This window comes from Lactuca serriola, chromosome 8, assembly GCF_051521515.1.
Source record: "Lactuca serriola cultivar US96UC23 chromosome 8, Lser_US96UC23_V15, whole genome shotgun sequence".
Taxonomy (NCBI): Eukaryota; Viridiplantae; Streptophyta; class Magnoliopsida; order Asterales; family Asteraceae; genus Lactuca; species Lactuca serriola.
In genome coordinates, this window is record NC_136415.1 from 150,067,162 (window position 1) to 150,073,812 (window position 6,651).

Sequence of the window (6,651 nt, forward strand, 5' to 3'; positions counted from 1 at the left end):
AAATTAACATATCAATCTTCTAGTCCCAATTAATTTATTAATCACATAATATATATTAACAAAACGTTTCTCTCTCTCTCTATATATATATCCTAATATTATTTCTAGCTATTTTTGGTTATGGGGAAAACTCAAAAGGAATTTTCTCTTAATTCAAAAATAAACCAATTTATTTATTGGCTTAGACACCTTAACCCAACATGGACCACCTCCTCTTACCAGTCACGGGCTTTGTCTTTCAGATGACATGATGCAAATCTGACCTTCGATTACTCCGAACAAAGGCTGGATTGGAAGGCATTCCTAATGTCTGACAACCATCATCTGCTAGCAATGGGGTCCTTCTTCCCGAAGAGCTCAGGAGCCCCACATACACGAAACTCTCAAAAAGTCAAAGAGCTTGCTCCCACCATAGCCACTATCTCAGTACGGAATGCACCTAGACTCTCATCCATCAACTTCAATATGCCCTCCTTGATCAAACCAAAGATCACAGGAGTCTGCTCTAATATGCTACAAATGATCACATATGAAATGAACTCTTGTATCTGATTATCCATGTGTTCGGATCCAGAGCCCAAACTCGATCCCGCACCTGGACCTGAACCACCTCAAGTGACCACCATACTGAAAATAAACAATACAATTATCAGAAAAACACTCAAACATTTTCCACATATAGCGAGTTACTTAGTATCCTCGTGACTTCTCTTGCATCGAGTACGAATCCTATACTTTTAGTAGTACAAGCCCTATACTACCTTCCACACCTATATGTACTTCTCTCAAGAGCCATCCTGATTCCCTTATGTGATTCCCTTGCTACTCAAACATTCTACACTCCTGTTAACCAGTGCATCCGATAAGCTATCACACTTCCTAGATTTTCCTAGGATTCCATTCCTGCCACTCTCTGCCATCAGCTGTAGAAGGAACTCTCACTAACACATGCAAACTACCCAACAAATATAATTACATGTAACAGGCCCTAGATAATTCTTTGACTGCAAGGTCTCACGCTACACCGGTTGGACTCAAACAAGAGCTACGCAATAGAGTTAAACCTAACCTTCTAAAATTATCTAATTTTTGTAACATGTATCCTAGCATATTTCACTTGATAGTTAACCGCTATTAGCATTCGAGCATCGAGTTCTAACCGAAGCACTACCTAGCAGGCCATCCTAATGGATCACTTATAATCCATACTAGCATGCAGTTCTAGAGGTTGATACAGTAGGCATACCAAGGCATCTCTCCTCACATACACATATGGGGAGATCGTTAGCCCTAATCTAGCATGTTATTCATATATTCACAAACTGAATCAACTAAACATGTATGGTTATTTTGGGAACACGTACTTGAGCTCGTCCAATTGCATGCATCACACCCCATTTTTATAAAACCTTTTTAGAGAAATCTTGTTCTTTTTACAAATTCCTTAGTTTGAGTTTAGACACACCCCAGAGCATGCATGAATCCATCAAACTAAGGATCTGATACCAACTTGTAACATCCAAATAATACTAAGTAAAATTTTTTGTTTTTAAATCAACCTTAATCATCACAAACCATTGAAAGCATATCAGTATGAAAATCTTATCAAAGTACGATCCTAAAATCATCAAAAGCCACATAATGGTGGATACGATGCGATCAAGCTGGGCCCTACCCTTTTAAACTAGATGTACCTGAAAAATATTTAAACATAGACCGTAAGCACAAAGCTTAGTGAGTTCCCCAAAATATCACATACCATACATAGATACATACATCAGGCCCCTCCTGGTATAGATCGGTCAATAACATGCGATGGGCTCCGCCTAACACATTCATCAGGCCCCACTTAGGATTGGTGCCTTCGACCCACAATTACTTTGAAGAGACTCACCTAACAAACGATGATCAACGACTATTGCTCCTACTGCTGCAAATATATATCCTATAAACCATCTATACAGCCATACAAGAACACCCTTAGCTTTCCTTCCAAAACTAGGGGTTTGACCAAAATTTAACGCAAGTCAAAATTCAAAGTCAACGATCAAAGTTGAGTCTCAACGTCGTGGCCCTTAAATGACAAAACAGATGCATTTTGCCCAGTCACCACGCCGTAGCAACCTACGCCACGCCGTGGGCACTGGATTCAAAGTGTCTTAATAGGCTAAGTCGAATCCTTCGATCCCAAAGGATCCAAAGTCCATATTTTATCATTTCTAGTGTCTAAATGGATAAGTTTCTAACTTTATTCTTTGATACTCACCAAGAGCTCTATATCTCAAGTCTTAGGTCCATAATGCACAATCATGGCATAGGCTTAACTGAGAAGCACTTAACCCCTAAAATCTCAGATCCATTTGCTCCAGAAGAGCTTATAACACCAAAATCAAATTAAAGTTTGGTGCTTTTTAGACATGCACTTCCAATGCATGTCTTGGACTCAACTTAGGTCAAAATGGGGATTATAGACAAGATCTTATGCATGGCTCAAACAACCAACCAAACTTTAGATGCAAACAAAGAATTACTCCAAATGATCCAGAGAATCATAAAGTTCCAACCTATATGAACTCTCACCACCCCAACTAACAAGATCAAGAAGAAAATGGGACAAAACTTAAGATCTAGCAACTTATTATAAAAAAGGTGGAGCATTGAATACTTACAAGGGTCCATAATCGAGCTAGGAAGGGAGATGAGGACTTTCTTGTTGATCCTTTGCTTATTCCTTCTTCCTTCAAAATCACTCAAAAGCATTCAAGAAGGCTTAAATAAAGGAGGAAAAGGAATTAGGGTTTCTTCTAAGTTAAAGAGTGGGATGGAGGCTGAGGGTGAGGGTGAACAAACCCTAGCCTCAACATTCCTTTAAATAGGGTACAAAACCCAAAAAAAATAGGGTTTAAAACGTTAGTGACAGACATACCGTGGCCTTTCTTGCCATTTCGTGGCGAGTCAAAAGAGACCCACGACCATAAAATGCCTCGTCATGCCATGGAGATCCTTCCCCATGCCATGACGACTCCTAAAATCAAATTTCAAATTAAAAATGAAGTATCCCTCAAAACCGGATGTTACACATATAAAATGGATAATCACCAATGCACACAGATAATGTAAATAATGATCTCATAAACCACCTAGACATTAAATAAAAGGTCAAACCCTAGTTTATGACCTAGAACCTGAAAGTTTGACCCGAAGTCAAACCTAGACAAAAAGTCAAAAGTCAACACTTAGTTAAACCATGAGTCCCATGCACTCTCATGGACGCCTCGCACCCGCTATAACACAAAATAGTTGAGTCTTAGCTCCAAATTAGATGTGGCTCCATATTTATCAAAAGCTGCCTTGCGTTTCGGCCTTTTCAAGGGTTTTTCGACTAAATCTAATAAGTTAAGGCTCTATTTTTCTAAATCTGATTCTTACTAATGTATTAATGGATAAAGTTTCCAATTTTATCCATTAAGTCACCCTAAACAAGCAAGATCTAAACTTTAATAATCAAAACTCACTTAAAGGACCTCATAACTTGCATGGCTTAATGGACATGCACCAAAACATGACTTTCCTAGTCTAACAAGTCTAAAGAATGTTCCAAGGTGCTCAAAAGGTGTTGGAGCTCTCTCAACTCCAAAGCACAAGCTCAAAAGGAACAAAAAGTAACAAATATGAGGGGTGTATTCGACAAAACTAACTAGTAACGGGTAGCAGTTAGCAGGTAGCGGGTAACTTTTGATTTATGAGCGTTTTGTTGAAAGCTTCTCCATGTAGCCGAACGCATCTTTTTCTTTTTTACGAGTGTTTTCTTAAAAGTTAGAAGCCAAATGCTTCTAAACGCTGCACATCGAACACACCCGAGAAATAACTAGATTTAGCAAAACCAAAGAGCAAGTTAAAAGCTTTATACTCACAAAGGTCCAAAATAAAGTAAATTTCTTGGATCTACAATTGCTCATTCAGTCTATGATACTAGTAGAACTTCAAGATCTTCAAGCTTCACAAGAAAATGGAGAAATAAGCCCACAAATCAACCAAATGCTAGAGAGAGAGAGAGAGGGTTAGGGTTTCTGAAAAATCGCTCAAAGGGTGATGGAGGCTTAGAATAACCAAACCCAAGGGGTTAATGACCATTAAATAGTCTCAAAACTCTGACAAACCCATTCAACACATGGGCCAGACGCGCCACGCCATCTAAATAGGCGCTCCGTGCCTTTAAATAAATCTTCAGATTTCAATGAACTGAACAATTTTAAGTCAGAATAAATTACATAATGAAAAAACGGATGTTACACAATAACACATTTCTCCCCGGCAACAACATCGTCAAATAGGAGATGATCAACAACATCAACCATAGCCATATTCACCCGTTCCATATATATGATAAAAAATAAACCAAGAAAATAAGTCTCCTTGTCTAAGGCCTCTTTAGAGATTGAACTCCAAAGTTTCCGTTGCACGGGAAGAGACCAACCAAACATTTGTCCACCCAATCCGCTTCCTTATATACCGATCGATTATTTCATTATCCATCAATTGATTGTCTAGAATTTGCCTCATAAAAAGGGAGTACTCCATATTAACAAGACTATCAATCGTTAACATCAACAAATTATCTAATAGCTTTTGCAATAGTTTTATATTACATCTATTAAGCTAATACATTATAATCTTTGCCATACATACCTAAAATATGATATTGTGAATAACTCTAAAAATTATTATTTAATTAAAAATATGACAAAAGCACTTTATATTTTTTTAAGATTAGCCATTTTACCTAATCGTAGTAAATTAGTTAAAATTATCATTGGTCATGGCTTTTAAAAATTGTATTATATTTCCCTTCATAAATAGTGAAATATAATTATGGTATTATATGTCAAATCAGATTTATAATCTTACGGCAACAATAAAAATAGGTTTGACATTTTTTGCATGGTAATTGTGTCATCCATTTTCACATGTCTCTATATGTATTGTAGGTAATTATGATCAAATTTTCACCATTCATTTTCTCTCTCTGTCTCTTTACTTTCTCTCTCTATATTTATCTGTGTATCTATATAAACTCCTCGTAACACTTCTGAATGCATTTAGATTTTAGACTTCAAACTTTCTCCCTAACGAATCTCACTTCACTTATACATCCTTCCAAAAACCAAGTACTTGTCTTTCTCGTTCGGGTCGGATCATCCATTTCAAGATTTCTTTAACAGCAGCTTTACTAGCTATTTGCACACTGGGTAATCACCTACAATGGCGGAGGCTCTGAACTCTGAGACTGAGTCCACCACCACCACAATATCCGACCCATTTTCTAAAGAACTGAGTTTAGAGGATCCAAATAGGAAATGGATCAAACGTAGCAGAGAAAATGCAGAAGATGATGATGGCAATAGCAGTAGTAGCAAAGCCACCAAAAACAACAGTAAACATCCGGTTTACAGAGGTGTTCGGCGGCGGGCGTGGGGAAAATGGGTATCGGAGATCCGACAACCGAAGAAGAAATCTCGGATCTGGCTTGGAACCTTCCCTGACCCGGAAATGGCTGCACGTGCACACGACGTCGCTGCACTCTCCATCAAAGGCAAGTCCGCCATTCTTAACTTCCCTGAACTTTCGGACATCTTGCCCCGACCCATTTCATGCTCACCATGTGATGTCCAGGCAGCGGCCACTAAAGCTGCTTCCATGGTTCATCTCAACCAGATCACAACCGCAATGACGCCGTCCACGTCTGCTTCTTCGACCTGCTCCGCCGCGTCCACGTTGACGTCGTATTCGGGAAAGCCACCGTCGGAAGAGCTGAGCGAGATAGTGGAGCTTCCGAGTTTGGGAGAAGGGTTTAACTCGAACGATTTTGTATTTGTGGACTCTGGTTGGGACTACTTCTCGTCGTCGCCATGGGTGGAGGGCGGCGACGGTGGATGTTTCGGTGGAGAGCCGTTGTCTGTAATGCCGTCGACTTCCGGACATGTTATATCACCTGGCAGCTTTTTCTTTGATGCCTTATTATGGCAATATTAATAAAATAAAAATAATAAATGTTTCTTTTAGTTTTTCTAGTTGTTTTCTGGAGTTTAGTCTCTTAAACCACATTTTTATATCACGAGGAGTGTCATAAATGTTAAATTTGATATGTAATTTAAGGGGTGATTATAAATTGATTAGCGTGTTTATTAAAATTCAAAAAATGTTAATATAAGATATTATAATCATTGTATTTCTAGTTGTTTTTTTATTGAATGGTTAAGATTGTAATTAAAAATAAAAGGGTGTTTGATCTTGCTTTTATAATCACTTTTAACTTCTTCAAATGTTTAGGTAATAGAAAAGTTATTTTAAAAATAACTTTTTACACAGCGGAAATTGAAAAGTTAAAAAAACGTGGCTTTTTATAACTTTTTGTGACATATAAAAATTACATCAAAAATCATTTTATTAATCTACACACATTTTAAATAGTTCATTTTGCAAAAAAAATCTTTTTTTGTGATATTTAAAAGCAATCCCAAAACCACTAAAAACACCACTGTAGAGTTTGTGTTTATTTAAGTTGTAAAATGTACCTGAACCATATAATTTTTATTTAAAACGCTCATTATAATTGGTGAGATTCAGTAACCAATTTGAATAAAAAAAATA

General features: G+C 37.5%; 1 pseudogene; it reads left to right on the plus strand.

The window, feature by feature from the left end:
- Nucleotides 1–5,040: 5,040 nt before the first annotated feature.
- LOC145070312 (ethylene-responsive transcription factor ERF043 pseudogene) lies at nucleotides 5,041–6,062 on the plus strand (annotated as a pseudogene).
- The last annotated feature ends 589 nt before the right edge of the window (nucleotides 6,063–6,651 follow it).